Source organism: Pinus tabuliformis, chromosome 6 (assembly GCF_031772625.1).
Source record: "Pinus tabuliformis cultivar Carrire ecotype Pingquan chromosome 6, CPIR1, whole genome shotgun sequence".
NCBI lineage: Eukaryota > Viridiplantae > Streptophyta > Pinopsida > Pinales > Pinaceae > Pinus > Pinus tabuliformis.
The window spans coordinates 421,451,669-421,469,544 of NC_142292.1; the positions used below are offsets into that span (position 1 = coordinate 421,451,669).

Sequence of the window (17,876 nt, forward strand, 5' to 3'; positions counted from 1 at the left end):
TAACCCTCACTATATATATATATATATATATATATACCTCAGGAAAAAAAATGTCGTTTATGCCTCAAAATTCCCCCTGAAAGCTTCAAACCCTAATTCGCCAAACTAAGTCCCACTAATAAATATGAATTGATTCCTCAACTTTTTCCACTTTGAAATCATTGAGACAAATGACAAACAATTATGATTCAATCAAAATCAACATGGCTCCCATGATTAAACAAAATTGATGTATACTCAAAATATAAATATACTCATCCATCATACAAATACAAAAGTTACATCCACACAAATATTTAATTTTACATTTGTCTAAAATTTTATATTATCATTTTTAGCACTTCACAATTCTTTAATAAAACATGATTCAATGATTATAAAATTTATGACATTATTAATACATATATTAATAAGTTAATTACTTTTCAAAAATAGAATGAATATATATCTTTTAATTTAAAATAAAAAATACCTATTTACATTTAATCACCATTCACAAAAAACAAACACACTTTTTGTGACGTGTTGAATATATATATTATTTTTTTTTTCTCGGGAAAACAAAACAAAACTTTAATAAAAAATATTCATTGCTCTCCATCTCTTTTTAATAATTTATTTTCCAAATTTTCTTCCATTAAATATTCTTTAAATTATACTTTTATTTTCTCTTTATAATTGCTATTTACTATATTCTTTACATTAACATAAGACATCCTCTAGTGATATTTTTCAGTATTTTCTTTTAGAACATTTTAAATAATTTTCAATGACACTTTTACTTTTCCGTATATTCTTTTCATCACCGTATGTCAACTTTCCCTTGGGCTTTATTTTTTTTGTTCATCCATGTTTCATAAATCGCTTAAGAAATGTTATCAACCGCCATCGCTTCCGTCAGAAAGAAGCGCAAGGAAGCTGGAGTATTCAGAGCAGGAAGGTAAAGAGTATTTGTATATTTATTTTAAGGTTATAGGCATTTGATTGTTAAATTTATTAAAGCTATATATATATTTTATTTAAAAAAATATGTTTTTAGTTATTAAGCTCATTTAAATTATATATTATTTAAACAAATTATTTATTAAGTAACATTTCTTCCTAATTTATTATTAAATATTTAAAATAATAGATATATTTAAATAAATAAATAATTTTTTATAATAAATATAAAATTAACCTATAAATATATAAATCGTTTATTTCTATGAATGCTATCTTCTGAGTTATATTTAAATAAATAATTAAATTTTTATAATAAATGTAAAATTAACATAGGAATATCTGAATCGTTTATTTCTATGAATGGTATCTTCTGAGTTAACTATATATTTAGCAATAGTTTAAATTATTTGAATAGTTGAATTACTACATTTTAAATGATGTTATTTTTTCATTAGGAAAGTTAGATCACTTACGAATATATTAAAATATAAAATCATTTTATTTATACTTAAAAATGAAAATATTTAAACAAAATAACGAACAACAAAATTTCACAAATAAAATTCTATCTTTTTACGTAACTCTTAACAAATTTAAAACAATTTTAATTTACTTTTATATCAAACCCGTCGAATAACCAGCGCATGTAATTTTCAAATCCCAATACCTAAAACTGCACTTTTCAAATTCCAGCCCTTCTTGACCGCCCTTATTTTGACGAAGCACAAATACTAGAGGTCTTTTTCTGTCGGCATGTAGATCAATGTTTATTCCACGTTTCTGAATACTATAAATTGAGGAATAAGCCCCACAGGCATTTCACGAAGTCGAAGCAAGAATTTTCCTCAGGTAAGCTCTGATCTTATGGATATTTGTGCATTTCAGAATTCGTTGTTATGTATTAGGCTTTGGTTAGGGTGTGAAAGCTGGTAATGGTGATCCCTTCTCAGAAAGATTTTGGAGTGTTTGCAGCCAAGAGCGCGGGGAGAAGAGTAAGATTGTGTACAGAGAGCGCCCAGGAAGAAAGAGGGCTGCAGTACAAAGGGCCACGGACTCAGAAGGATACAGGTACATGCTCTGGAATATATCTCCATGGACACATAGAGCATACAACTCTGTTATGAGCTTGACAATAAATTATTCCGCCACCTTCCAGTTCGATTAGACTCTGGCAAATGTCTATGCACATCTGACAATGCGTACACAGCCTTCCACTATCAGAAAAATTCCCCTAAATGTATTTACAAATAACTAAGAGTTCGATTGCGAAAATGAAGACGTGAGGACAGAACCTGTTGAAGACGTTTGTAATTGTCTTTAAAAGGGTCTGTAGAGTGCTTCGCTTCTCACTTTGCTCCCTGAGCACCTGGACTGCCTTCTCCAGCTTTCCCACATTTAGCTGCAGCTCTTCTATTTTCCTGCCGTTGGCTTGTGAAACACTAATTTGTGAGGCATGCTAAAGATGCAGACCTTCCATTTGTTTCCATAATCCCAAAATCTCTTAAATGTCCCACTTGACCTATGTTTCTAGCCCTTTGTCGTCTCGCTGGAGTTTGGCAATTCTGGATTCCAATTTTTTCGTGCTCTGGACTTCAACTTACTTGAAGATCATGTCTCTGACAGAACAGATCATGCCCCTAACATAACATGGGGATGTTCTTCATTTAGATTGTCAATTTCATCCATGGTACGTGGCATCTTGATTTAAAAGCTAGATTTGTAATTTTCAAGCATCACCATATTCTTTGTTTTTGAACTACAGTGACAGTCTCCGGTGCATCATCTCCGGTGCACGATTCTTAAGCAAGCTGTTGTATTCTAAACCAGAAAGCTGCTTCTGCAATACGGTCTACCTATCCTTAATAGTGCAAAGATCCTATAGAAGATGTTGGCACTTCTCTTCAAGTGTAATTTTTCCACTTGTAGGTCTCTCATTTTTTCTGCGCAGAAAGGCAACTCTGCCTCTAATTTCATGTTCTCTACTTTTATGCTATCGTATGCTTTTTGCAGCATTCCGACATCATCTTCATGCCCATCCAGTTTATCAGGCAATTTAGTGTCAAGTTTGATTTTCTCTTCATGCAACTGATATTGCTCTTTGCATTCGTTTAATTCACAGACCAGTGACTGCAGGTTGTTAATCTGACCTGTTAAGGATTCAACCTCGGACTTGAGAACTACGCTTCCTTGATCTAAGGCTATTTTCTCCTCTAATAGTTTTTTTCACTTTATTTTGCACTATAATAGCAAGATTCGGCCTTATCGGCCTTTGGAGCAATACTGATAAAGGACGGTCGACATTTTATTATTATTGTCTTTTATATTATATTTAATGTCTTTAATACAAAAACCTTAGAAAATAATAATTAAACAACCCTTAAAACACACACACACATATATATTATTTATTATTTATTACACATTTCTTAGACTGAAATCTTCTCAAATTTAGAATAAAATGCATATTTTAATATCTACTAGTTGTATACTCCTGTATTGGAGTATCAGATCTATATTTCTAATGGAATTTTTTTATCACGTATTCTTTCCACACTTTTTCATTATCTATTTTTACCTTATCGAAACATATTTAAATTTGTATATGTTTTGCACAGAACAATATTATTTGACAAATATTTTATATTATGCCTTCAAGCTCATATTTTTTGTTTTCAAGCTACTAAGTGCTGCTCTTGGACATCATCATTAAACCTGCCAACCTTTGCCTGAATTTTATTGTTTAAAATGTAAAAGCTCTTCTTCAAGATTAGAAATGTATGCTCTTTTACTTACAAGTTCTGAAACAAGGTTGTTTCTCTGATCTGTCACCTTAGAGTTCTCTTTCTGTAGCCTTTTCAGCCCATGACAGGCTTCAAGCTTATTCATGTATGTCTTGATACTTTGCTTCCAGTTTTGTTTTATCAAGCATCAGTTCTTATTTATGTAACTTTCTGCACCGTGATTTCCACTAGAGCTTCTGATATCTTCTTTTTGAAATCCTTGAGTGCATTGACCAGCAATAGTAGACCTTGGATCTGATTTGTCAAGGATCCAACCTCAGAGTTGAGATTTATCTTTTCCTGTTTTAAAGGAGGCACCAGTTTCTGGACCTTTGGATGGTTCAAGATTAATTGAAACTTGGTTTTGAAGTTGTTCAATCTCAACTTCCAGCTCAGAAAACTTTTCCTCCAACGACTATATTGTTTTCCCACTGATTTCAAGTTCCTCCAAACGTCTCTGGTGATTTAATGACGCTCAATTCATTTAACTTTTTGCATTCTCAATATCAGATCTAAGGTTTACTATGTCCTCTGCCTTACCCTGAGATAAGCTTTCCAGTTTAGGTTTGAAATTTCTCTTCTTGCAGCTGGATACTATCATCATCTAATGCTTGTGCCTTAACACTCCCAAGACATATTGTTCCCTCAAAGCTCAGCTTTCAGCTCCCTGAGAGATTTTTCTCAAGCTCATCTCAGCTTCAAGGTTTTCATTTTTGATATGTAACATATCTGCTCTATCTTTTAGGCTTTTTATAATGGGATCTTTGGAGGTTACTTATTCTTCCAAACATAGCTGTAAAAGCTTTTATTTGATAATGCAAATCTTTCTTTGTCCAGATCTTCAATTTCTTTGTACGGGTTTTGAAGGTGTGGAAATTTCATCAAATGCCACTTTCAAAAATTTCTTCTCAACATTGAGGTTTCCAAGATTAATTTCTTGTGAGCTTTGAGTGTTTGGGTTAAATCTGAAATATCAATTTACAGTAGCTAATACTACAGTTACTTCAACCCAATTCAGAAGGCAACCCAAGAAAATAAATACCAATTAAGTGTACATCAATGCCATAATAGTTCAACTCTTATATCACACTTCCCAAGCAAATTATGGATTTTATTTGTTAATTTTTCATGTGAACTTAGCACCCAACAATTCATTGACCTACCAGATCATAGATCTACTCAATAAATGCACAACTAGATTCTTAACACAATTAGCGGAAACAAAATTACACAACCATTCTCAATCACAATGACACAAATATATTTTGCCCATTCAACAATTCTTCATTAAATTTGAACTTACTAGGGCTCTCGTCTTGGGATAATGGCCCAACTGACAAAATTACAAACACAATATGCCTCGGATATGATCTAGCAGATCAGGCCCTAGATCGGTCCTTGATCTCTTTGGCTGTTCTGGATCTCCAATACTGCCCTTTTGCACTTCGTTGGACCCGATTCACTGTAGTATCACATTTCTAACTTGAGAAAATCTCTCTCAAAGGCTAGTGCTGTTGTATGGTGTGTTTTCTCCTCTTCTTAGCATTTCTTTTATAACTTTACATTGAGCTAAATCCCTAATGCTAATCTCCAAAGTGATTGATGGCTGAAATTAGATCTCGCCTCACTTGAGATCAAGCGATGAGATTAAAACATAATCATTAAATTATTTTACTTAAGTTATATTAGCAATTTTCTCACACTTAAGCAAGTGTCTTAAGGAGATTTGTGGGCAACTTCTACACGCCTACACAGTTAGGCTTGTGCAAAAGTATCTTCATGAACTAAAAACATTAGCAATCCCTCTTAGTGAGGGGGGTAACTTTTGCCCCATGGAATTGGCTTTGATCTCGGAACTGCATCCGCTGCCATGGCTGCTCCCTTTGAACTGGAAGCCTTCCTTGTCACTTGGTTTGGAAACATCCTTGAAGTTCTGCTTCCCTTGGACTAGTTCCTAGAAGCCTCCTGCTCTTGAACATCCTATAAGGTCATCGTATAACAAGAGACCTTGTCATGTCCCCATTTTTATTTTCCTCTATAGTACAGTCATGGCGTATTTCTAAGGCACGGATGGCCAGATCATGGGAGCAGGATTATGTCATCATGGGTCTCGGGGCAGTTTTGAGGAGTTTTTATGGGATTCGATGGCATTCACTTGGCACATTCCATCTTCCGCACAACTTGCCTTCTGTTTCGTTGCATTCTGACAATTTTCAAAAAATAGGGTTATCACTGGGCCTGACTTAATTAATTATGCTTGAGGTGGCATTTCAGGAGGATCGTTTGGTGGAATGCCTTAGTGTAATAGCTTGTTAGAACTGGAATGAGAAGGTTTTTAGGATGGGATTCTGAGAAGTGACTTCCAGTGGTCAGAGAGAGTATGGTGGGCGATTTACCATTTTCCCAGATTAAAAAATGATTTTAATTAGTCATTTAATTAAAAAGGGGAAAATAATTAATTGGAGGAAAAAGGCCAAAGTGACTTGAGTGAAATAAAATAAAATTAAAAAGTCACTTAAGATAAAGTCAAGGGAGGAGCTTCTTGAATAATAATAAAATAATAAATAATAAAATAAGATGCTTCTAGAGGATTGGAGATCTATCTATGAAGTCTTTAAAAAGAGGAAGAGGAGATCATTTGGGACATCTAGGGTTTGTGCATTGTATTTGTGTGAGAGGTTTGAGAACCTAGTTCTCTACTCTAGTAGCCCCAGGATGATTCACCGAGAGTGGGCAAGTACCCATCTCTGTCCTTAGTGAATCCATTCAAAATTGACAGGTTGTATTCAATAGTTCAACTATCAATTTAGCTCTATTTTGGGAGGCCATGTTCAACTCATAGTAGATATTTATGGGAGGCCATTCTCTCAGCCATTTCCAATTTCTTGTATCAACTTATTATATATTAATAAAATAAGGCTGAGTTCTTCTGCATGTTTGCCTTGTTTATTCTCAGGTGTAGATTGTATTATCCAGTTTTCCCGTTAAATTGATGGTTGAATTTGTGTAAATTATTATTTAAATTGACGACATAATTTTCTGAAGCAATTTTCTGCAAAATTTTACATTGGAACATTATAGTGGTATTAGAGTTGGTTTTCTTGCTAGCTTGAGGGCTTTATTGCAGATTAGTGTCAAAGGAAGATCGAGCGTTTTTTTTCTTGCAGGCATTGTTAGATCTGGACCAGGGTCATATTATCCGCATCAAAGTTGCATATTAAGTGTTTGGCGAAACTCCTCATAGAGTTTTTTCTAAAGGTTCATCATTATTTAGTCTTATGGAGCGAAGATACAATTTTAAGGAGGGCCAAGCTTTATATTTTATGAAGGATCGAGTATTATTTTAAGGGGCCGAAAGATTAAATCATTTTTGATTTATTAAAGAGGCCAAGAGCAAAACTAATAAAAATGGGGACATGATAGACCTTCTTGAGAGACTTGGAGGAATCTTCTAACTGCTCCTCTCCACCTAAACTTGATGGTTGATTCCCTCTGAGCTACTCAGCCTTTGGAGCTATTTGCTACTTGTTCTCTGTCACTGCTTTGCTTCTTGCCATTGTTTGAATAGGCTGGACCTTTAGCCTATACAAGTTGCTCTCTCTAACTTGAATGATGTGGCCATCCTTAGAGTTAGATCCCACGGGTCTGATTAGTGCCTGTCCATCTTGGAACGCTACGCAGAGCCCCTTCTCTATCATAGAGACTGAGAGCAAACTCTACCTGAGTTTTGGCACCCACAGCACGTCCCGCTTGGTTAGGTTGTTAAACAACTCACATGCCTCTATCATATGCTGTGTGGATCCATTGTCTAGTAGCATAAATTGGTAAGGCGCTTGGGGAAAGGTAGGAAATAAATGAGTTTCAAACTTCTTGGCAAACTCTTCATGAGATTTTGCCGATGCATCTATAGTTGACTGCGTACCATTTCCACCCTTATTCCTATTTGGAAACTCTGAAGCATTGTGTCCCATCTTGTAACAAGCAAAAGACTTGACTTTAGTCAAGGCCTTCTTCTTGTTTGGTTGTGAGGTTGACTCCTCACTCCTACTATTCAAACCTTTTCCGTTGCTCCTCACTGCTTGACGGGCAAGAGCAAGATTCTCATCATCCCCACTCCTATGTTGTTTGCCAGACAATGATTTCTCCCAAATTTCCTTCTGAGTGAAGTCATCCCATAGCTTGCTCCATTCAGGTAGTTTCTCTTGTGCTAGAACACTTGTCACAAAGGTAGCCCATTGTTTTGTGAACACACTCAGGGCTATCTTTACAGGTTACTTATCTAACACGGTTAACCCAACAACTCCAAGCTCATCTCGAACTTGCTGAATCCTAGTGAGATATAATGCCACTATGTTTGATTTAGTCATCTTGGTGTTTCTTAACTTTTCCCTCAACATCATTTTCTGGTTTTGGTTATCACTTTGGTATAGACTCATCAGAGTGGTCCACATCTCATGTGCACTCTTCTTTCCTGATATATGAGGGTTCGCATGATCCTTCACTAGATCCATGATGATATGTATGGTTCTCACATCGTTCAAATTATGGGGTGCTAGTGTTGTAGCATCTGTAGGAGGTGTAACCTGAGTTTCTACAAACTCCCATAGGCTGTTCTTCATGAGAACCAACACTATTCTCTCCTTCCATGGACTGAAGTTATAGGCGTCTCCCAACCTGTCCTCAACCATCAGATCGGTTTGTCGACACACCTTGACTATTGACTTCAACCCTGCATATCGTGTTGTGGTAGTGTGTTCTCCACTCAGGTGCTTGACCGTTGTGTTGGCCACGAACCTGTTGTACTACGAAACAACCCCCCCACCTGTTGTACTACAAAACAACCCCCCCATTTTTATCTAACAATTGTTAGCATTTGAGTTATAAATGGGGACGCTTTTAAATTTTTAAGGCTAGGACAATAATCCCTAACTCTAAAGAAAAACTTAGCAAAACCTTGCAAAATGAGCCATGGAGGAAACTTATATCGCACATCGCGTATCGCGTTTTTTCACATCACTATTTTACGAAATTGCGATATGCGAAAAGGTCTCCCGCTGCGATAACCTCATCTTGTCATTGCGCAATCGCATTTCGCAATTCACAAAAAACTTGATGATGCCATATGACAAACATTAACGATTTGCGAAATGCGATGTTGCGAATTTCGCAATCGCATTTCGCTCGATATCTGATAAAGCATTACACGGTACCCCTTTAAAGACCACGATCTGCGATTAAGGAGGTAAAGCATGCGGAATAATTACGTTTTAAATAATAAGAACAAACGATTTGATAGGTTATTAAATGTTTAGCGGCCCAAGGGAGGATAATCATTCTCCAGGTTATTGGTAGTTATAATCAAGTATCCCATAAAAACCTTTCTCACGATCCAACGTCAGTTCACAGAGGATTTCAGTCTTAATTACTTGAAATCGTTTGCGCTGATATTTCTTATTTGTTTCAGGCAAGCGACAAAAGACATGTCCTTAAGAAAGGTGATGCAGAAGCAAACTAAGAAGACCATTGTTGAGACAGAGCATACAGAGATGGCTCCTATCTTTGCTGATACAGTCTGCGATGCAGCTGGAGGCGCAACAACTTGGGAAGTAATTTACAACAGACTGGAGGACGAGCGTCCTAAAATTATTGTTACAAGAGCAACAACTGGGTCAACAAAGCCTTCAGGACCTCAATGCAGGGATGCCTCCTGTTCTTTCCTTCATAGGATAGGAGCAAGAGCCAAAATCCTTCCCTACACAGACATGATCAGATGGGTGGTCGAAAACCTTATCATCAAAGATAGGCAGTTCAAGAATTCAAGGATGGAGCTCGTAGGATCGTTCAGGGCAGAAGACTTGAAGGCTATGTATCACATACCTGACCCGCAGGAAATCTACGACAACACATTTGTGGCTAACTTCGCAAAAAGTAATCCAGACCCCTTCAAGTTAATTCAGACTTGGAGAATGTTAGACAACAAATTCAAGTATGACAAATCAGGTATGTATGCAATAGCCTCTTTGGCAAACCCCTACAATTATGCAGCAACAATGTTATGTACACTGTATGGGCTGCCAAATAACACTAAGTTTTCAATAGAATGGATTCCCTTAATAGATGCTTGTGTTAATTCCTATATCACGAATTGGCCTTCTATCCTATCTGACAACTTAGCCACCTCCATTACTGAATATCAACAAAAGAAAGCCTCCTCTTCAGATAACCTCCCTCCCTTCTATTTTTGTGCTTATATTATGGATGCTATTTGCTTTTGCACGGCATTTCAAACCATGGGTTGGAAATGGACCATACAAGATCCTTACCCAATCCATGTCAGTCATAAGCAAATATGGGAATCACATTATATACCTCACTTCTACAAGATATTTCATTCTATCGTGTTGCCCCTACACCAAATGATTTTCAATAAGAAAGCCCCTAGGTTTTCTCAAGAAGCTGTAATAGACTGGCTTGTTGTAGGCAAGTATTTCATTGAGGGAATGGTTCACCTACATTAGGGTTTTTGGTAGCACTGCTGATCCAGACGTCCTTCCCTTATATGTTTCCAATAAGCTATTAGCAAGGGAGATTGCCTACTAGACTGTGGGAAAGGGCTTGACCAAAGTCCTTAAAGATGGCAAGAAGTCATTATGGCTTACTTTCCCTCCCCGAGTAACTATCGATAGCGCAACCCCTAGCTCTCAAAAGGATTCTCAGGTGAACACTGAGAATACAACAGACATAGGGAAAGTTCAAGATGTAGACAATATGGCTGAGTCCAGCAGGAAGCCAGTCGAAAAACAGGTAATAGACACTCCGACCACAGAGACAAGTTCAGAAGCCCAAGGCACTAGTTTGGAGTAGGAATGGGATCAATTCAATCAGAAATTGCAAGTCACCCCCAAAGCTCCAAATACTCAAGAAATAGAGGAATTCAAGACTCCTCCGAAAATTCATCAAGATACAGAGCCCAAGTCTGTCGGCGAACGGTCTACACCTATGGATCAAGAAGCAACAAAATCCCAACATGCTAAAATCATCCCTGCTCTGCCCACATCAGAAATTGTTCTGAAAGTGACAGAGATACCTCCACTTGACGTATTCTATAGCCCTCTCCACAAGGCTGTAGTTCGAAGGCAAAGGAAAAGAAGAAGGGTAGATGCACCCGAATTCTCACCTGGAGATGAGCCAATGGACGTTGTTTGGAAGGACATGCCTTTTAATCCGGCCGAGAACTTGACTAGACTGTCACAATTCACAGGAGCATATGCGTCAGCCACTATGGATAAGGCCACTAAGGTGTCTACTTTGCTAAAGGAAAAGGAAGAAAGAATTGCGCAACTTGAACAAGAGCTCAAGACAGAAAAAGCAAGCAACCCAACAGCTTGCACAATTGCAGCAAGACATGGAAGTCTTGAAAATAATCATGAAGCCGACTTATCGGCCAAAAACGTGTAGTTCCAGGAATTACAACAATCCTTGGACAGATACAAGGATGTTCCCACTGCTGGGGAATTCCTCAAAGAGGCTCTAGAATTGAATTCTCTTCTAGTCAAGCAACAAGAGTATTTCTACCAGAAGCTGTCACACATCTCTCCCTACCTGATTACCAATGACCAACTCACAGACAAAGCCATCGACTAGAGAATGAAGTTTAATGATTTAAACACCAAGATCTCCAAATTCATTGAATGGCAGGAATCAGAAGAAGGAAAGAAGGCCAATCTACCCGAGATTGAGGAAACTCACAAAGACATCCTCTTTACTGATTGGGATGCTAGGATAAAATAGGCTGAGCTGGCAGTTGCGAGGGCAGCTGGAGTATCAAAGAACATCATTAAGGCAGTAAATCATACCCTGTTCGCTACCAATCTCATGAAGGAGGGTAATTTGAAAGAAATGCCTGACTTAACTGCCCTGAGTAAAGACTGGCAAGAAAAAGCGGGGAAACAGAGAGATGCAATTACGAAACTAACTACAACCGACTGGGAGTCGTATTGGCAGTATTTGGTCAAGCCACATAGCCAGATCATGACCCTCAATTGTTCCCTCCATGCGACTCAAAGGATGTTGCCACCTCTTGCCGACACGATCTTTACAGGACAACTCAAATCTCATTTCGGGCCACCTCCTCAAATTCAACCGATGATCGATATTTGCGATTTAAAGGACAAGCTGGCAAACAACAAGTCATCCTCTTAGTTCTGTTTAGTTGATCTTTGTTTATTTTTGGAGTTAGTTACCTATGAATGAGGAAGGTTGTTTGAAACCTCCTCAAATTTTGTATAATCTATTTTTGCATACTTAGTTAGAATAATATTTATACCCTTCTCATGCATTTAGAGAAGGGTCCAGAATTTTATCAAAAACATTTGCAAATAATGCACTATTGTAAGTTTGTGAATGCTTTGGTGAAATGATGGAACATGATCTTTTCTTTCAGATATCAAACTACTTTCCTTTGTTGATGCACTTCTGTATTCTTGGGAGATAATTTGATTTGAAGTATTCACAAACTTTTCAATTAGAGACTAGGATACTTTTCAAGAAGTATTTCTTGCAAAATTTGGTGATGACAGAACTGTAGCATCCTTGATCAAAGATTTCAACTCCAGATTTAACAAATTGCTAAACAAAATTCCAACGACCTCCAAACCTGATGTAGATGTACAAATAGAATGGTATATATGATCTCTTCCTTCTAATATTGCAATCTTTGTAGATAGGGCCAATAAGGTTACCCTTGTAGAAAACATGCAAGAAGCCTTGTTTGCAGAAAGAAGAATCTTAGCTTTAGAAAAAAGATCACAAACAGATGAAAGGAAGACTAAGAAAGTAACTTTTAAAGATGACTCTAAAAAGAAAACTTCAAAGGACCCTTTTGATCTAGAAGGCCTTCAGAAAGTGTTAAAAATAATGTCAAATGAAATGGTAGAAATTAAAAAACAGGTAGCATAATCTTCTGCTCCTAAAAGACCTTTCCGATCATTAAAAAAGAACTCTTCTACATCACAATCTCCAAACACCATTCAAAACGCTGAATTTGACCAAGAATCAACAGAAGATTCACCAAACGATGAAGAAGTTGAAATTGAACTGAATGGGATGTGGGATTTTGTTCTCCCAACAGAAGAAGAGGCACAAGCAATTCCAATAACTACCAGAAAAAAAAATTCTTCTGACACATCTACGACTAATAAGAAGCAAAAAGCTGCTACTCCTGCAAAAGAGAAAATAATAACTAAGAAATCTAAAGCCAGCCAGACCGACCCTATTCCTCCAGACTCCTCGAATGCTTCAAAGACTTTGGTAATCTCGGATACGATCGATTACAATATAGTGGAAGACATGAAAAAGACTAGAGCTAACATTACATTGCATGAGCTCACTAAACTTAAACAACAACAGAAGATCCTGTTAAGAGAATTGAAAGCAGTTCCAATATCTCCCCTGCCATCTGCTGTAGTTACTCAAGCCGCCTACAATATGGGAAAACCTCCTTCATCCTCAAATAAAGTAGATCCTTCAGATCTAGTTCTGATCGACAATCGATTTATCTCTCATGTCCCTCCCTTTCTGCTTATGAAATTTTCAACAAGAATGTTTAGAACTGCCTTGTTGACTCAAGAGCCTCTTCAAACATAATGCCAAGCGTTGTGTGTGCTAAATTGAACATTACATCTCAAAAATCTGTAGTACACATAGTCTAGTTAGATAGGATGAAAGTAGAGGTACTTGGAGAAATAGCATCAGTTTCAATTAGGCTTTTCTCTAATCCAAAAGTCTCAAAAATAATTGATATATTGGTGGCTAATATCCCTGAATTTTATGGTTTGATTCTCAGCAGGGATTGGTCTGCAAAGTTGCACGGTTATTTTGCAACTGACTGTCTCACATGTGTTTGCCACACAACGGTAAACCAAACCAAATCAGGATAGACCGAGAAAAGTTCATGAAGTATACAGTCACAGACCTTGAGGGAAGCAATGAACTTGTTGCCTTCACTAATAACATCATTGGAAACTATTCAGCGGAGTCCTATTTAGGATCTTTTAATGCTCAAAAGTCTCCCTTTTAGATAATGATGTAGTTTTTCAAATTGAGAATTTCTCGCAAACAGATGCTTCCAAGTGTTTAATTTAATTGATAAAGTTTATAATTACTCTCCGTTCTGGACTTTCTATTTTGATGCTTCTAAATCAGAAGACGGTGCAGGGGCAAGATGCATTTTGATCAATCCGCAAGGAGAGAAAATTATGCTGGCCTGCAGACTTGAATTTCAGTGTACAAATAATATCGCCGAATATGAAGCACTGATCCAAGCACTGTATAAAGCCATTGGTCTTAATGTCAAATATGTTTGAGTCTATGTTGACTCTGAAATAATTATGAAATAGGTGAGAAATACAATTCAATGTGTTTCCGGGCATCTTAAACACTATCAATCTTTAGCTCAGAAATTGACTTCTCATTTTTTTGCTTTCAACATTTCTTCAATCCCTTGACTCCAGAATGCAAGCGCTGACTTACTTGCTAATGTGGCATCTAGACTTATACCATCAGAAGACTTTAGTCGAGACATATTTTCAAGAATTAATATTTAGACCATCCATTCCTGACAATATAACAAATTGGAGAGTGTTCAATAACGTTGCAGATATAGTAAATTTCCTTACATCAGAAGGATCATGTGAAGAGCAGATCATAGACGAGCATGAGCATGATATAGAAATAAAAAATAATCTTGATCTAAACCCAATTCCTAAGTCCGTGGTTAAGATGGAAGATATTTATGATTTGAAAGATAGATTCAAGAAAATTACTAACTCCAAAACTCAGTTCTACTCTGAGATTTGAAGTAGTAAACCTAGGGTCAAATGAGAAAACTCAAAATATCAACCTAGGTCTTGACCTAACATCTCAAGAAAAAGAATCATTCATCGGGGTATTGAAAAAATATAAAGGTGTCTTCGCTTGGGATTACACAGGTCTCAAAACCTATGATACCTCTATAATTCAACATACCATACCCATGACTTCAATTGAAAAACTAGTTCAGCAGAAGCTTCGAAAAATTCACCCGACCCTTGAAAGTCAAATTAAATCTGAATTGAACAAGCTTCTGAAGGCCAAGATAATCTTCCCTGTCAGGCATTCTAAATGGGTATCGAATATGGTATTTGTGAGGAAAAAGAACGGTGATATTAGGATCTGCATTGATTTTAGAAACCTAAACAAAGCTTGCCAAAAGGATAATTTTTCTCTGCCTACTATGGAACAGATACTACAATCAGTGGCAGGTTCCGAATTAATGTCGTGTCTAGATGGATTCTCAGGATATAATCAAATCCTTGTGCACCCAGATGACAGATTAAAGACAACATTCAGGCCAAGTGGGGAACATATGCCTATCAGAAAATGCCTTTTGGACTCATAAATGTTGGTGCCACATTTCAACGTGCTATGGACATTGCCTTTAGAGGTCTAATAAATAAATCGGTTGTTATTTACTTGGATGATATCATAGTCTATTCCAAGGATAGGAACAATCATTTAAGTGACCTCAAGCACATCTTTGAAAGATGCATGAAATATGGCATTTCCTTAAACCCCAAAAAATATTATTTTGCTTTACCAGAAGGCAAACTCCTTGGGTTTATAGTATCCAAGAAAGGAATTTACATCGATCCTGATAGAGTCCAAGAAATAGAAAAATTCCCCTCCCACACAATAAGAAAACCATGCAATCATTCCTAGGCCAAATAAATTTTGTTAAACGATTCGTCCCATATTTTTCACAAATAGTCTTACCCCTTCAAGCCATGATAAGAAAAAATGCAGTTTTCAGATGGAGCAAAGATGAAAGAGAATCATTTGAGTTGATAAAGAAAGCCATTATTAATGCCCCTTCGTTAACAACTCCTGACTTTCTCAAACCCTTTGTATTATATACTTTTTCATCTGATACTTCGTATGCTGCAGTTTTGACACAACTGAACGATGAAAACGTCGAGGCACCCATCTCCTTTTTCAGTTCTAACTTACAAGGCACCGAATTAAATTATTTAGCTGTAGAAAAGCAAGCATTTGCGGTCTTTAAAACTCTGAAACATTTTAGACCTTTTCTTCTTAAAACCCATACAAAGATAGTTGTACCCTACCCTGTAGTAAGACAACTACTGATTCAAAGAGAAGTAGGGGAGAAAAGAGCTAATTGGGTAACTGCACTCCAAGAATATGATGTAGAAATCCGGCCAGCTAAAATTGTCAGGGGCCAAGGTTTTTGCAGGATGTTAATAGGAGCTTCGCAGTTGCCATCAAAAGAAGATCAAGGTAATGAATTGCAAATATCAGAGGTAAGCCTCAACGATACACAATCACAATATGTTGATTTGAAATTTTATCTTAAAAATGGATATGCTCCTATGCACCTTAATTATAAAACAAAGAGAGCTTTAAGATTAAAGTCAAATCAGTATGAGCTAGTCAATGATGTATTGTTTAGAAAGAATTATGATTCAACACCTGAAGTTGAGAAGGTCATGCAGGAATTACATGATCGAATAGCTGGTGGACATTTTGGAGGAAATACTTCTGCTCATAAAATCCTGCATGCAGGATATTATTGGCCAACGATATTTAAAGATGCACATGAATATGCAAGGAAGTGCAAAACTTGTCAAACTACGGCCAGAAGAGAAAGAAAGCCAACATTCCCTTTACAACCAGTTAACATCCAACAACCATTCGAACAATGGGGATTAGATATAATTGGTGAGATTATTCCTAACTCTTCCAAGCAGCATAGGTACATCCTCACAACTACTGATTACTTTACTAAGTGGGTAGAAGCCGTCCCATTACAGATAGCTAATATAGAAAACATCACAGATTTCATTGATCAATACATAATTACCCGGTTTGGCTTACCATCAGCTTTAATGTTTGATAATGTAGCTTACTTTTCTGGAAATACAATGGTAAAATTTGCTCTTAAGCGAGGTTTCAAGTTAAAATATTCAGCTAATTATTATCCTCAAGGTAATGGATTAGCAGAATCAACAAACAAAAACCTCATCAGAATTATCAAAAGAACTATTGATCAAAATCATAGGAATTGGCATAAAGCATTGACATTTGCTCTATGGGCAGATAGGATTACTCAGAAAGCCTCTATTGGTTCTTCTCCTTTTGCTTTAGTTTATGGAAAAGAAGCTGTTCTTCCCACAAATGTAGCAATGCCATCTCTTGCCCTAGTAAAATTGATCAATGAAAACCCTTCATCTTCTCCTTAGGCTAGACAATTTCAAATTCTCAAACTCGAAGAAGAAAGAGAAAAGGCTAAAGCAACCCACTTCCATCACCAACAAATAGTCAAAGCTTCTTTTGATACAACTTTTGCTAGTAAAAAATCCCTTGAAGTAGGTGACTTAGTCCTGAAATGGGACAAGGCACATGAGGAAAAGGGTAGACATACCAAATTCCAAAGACTATCGCTTGGCCCTTTTCAGATTATTGAAAAAATCGGACCATCAACGTTTCTTTTACAAGACTTGTTCGGTAGGAAAGATTCTTTGCCCGTCAATGGGAAAATGTTGAAAAAATACTTTTCTTTGGAGATAACGTCTTCCAGTTTTGTAATATATTGCTTTTTAGGAAAATAATGGTTAAACTAGTATTTATTCTTGGCTTTTCAAAATAAGTCTTTGATAACATTTCTGATTTTTCGCTTTTATAAGAAAGTTGGAGTTAAAAGGAACAATTAGGACATTTGAGTACTAAAATAAACTTCATCCCTCTGGAAAAACTTGATCTTGCTTAAAAACATTTATTTTACGAAAAACTCTTATCTTTATAGGATATGAAGGTTTTGTTATCAGTCAAGAAAATAATCTTTAACCTAGCAAGGACTTCCTGCAGATCAGTATCTTAAAAAACTCTATCATTATCATCCAAGACCCTTAAAAAGGCCAATGGCCCACCCCTTCTGTTAAAATTTTCTTTTTTCAGAGTGTAATTCTAAAATATAAAAAACTTAAAAAATGAAGAGTCTCATCACGAGCTTATTTACCACGTTCATAGAGAAGCAATTAAAACTGGTATTACCAATACTGCATATCAAAATTGGGTAATAGCTAATGATCTTCTGAA

General features: G+C 36.5%; 1 protein-coding gene across 4 annotated transcripts in view; it reads left to right on the forward strand.

The window, feature by feature from the left end:
* The first annotated feature begins 1,601 nt into the window (after window positions 1–1,601).
* LOC149259102 (histidine acid phosphatase family protein) overlaps window positions 1,602–17,876 on the forward strand; it is a 364,966-nt gene continuing 348,691 nt past the window's right edge. For 2 of the 4 annotated variants that reach the window (XM_089417454.1, XM_089417462.1), the window contains exons 1-2: window positions 1,602–1,794; window positions 1,918–2,013. The gene's annotated coding sequence lies outside the window, so the exon portion shown is untranslated. The remainder of the gene's footprint in view (window positions 1,795–1,917; window positions 2,014–17,876) is intronic. The other 2 variants (XM_089417470.1, XM_089417448.1) reach the window with 2 other exon arrangements.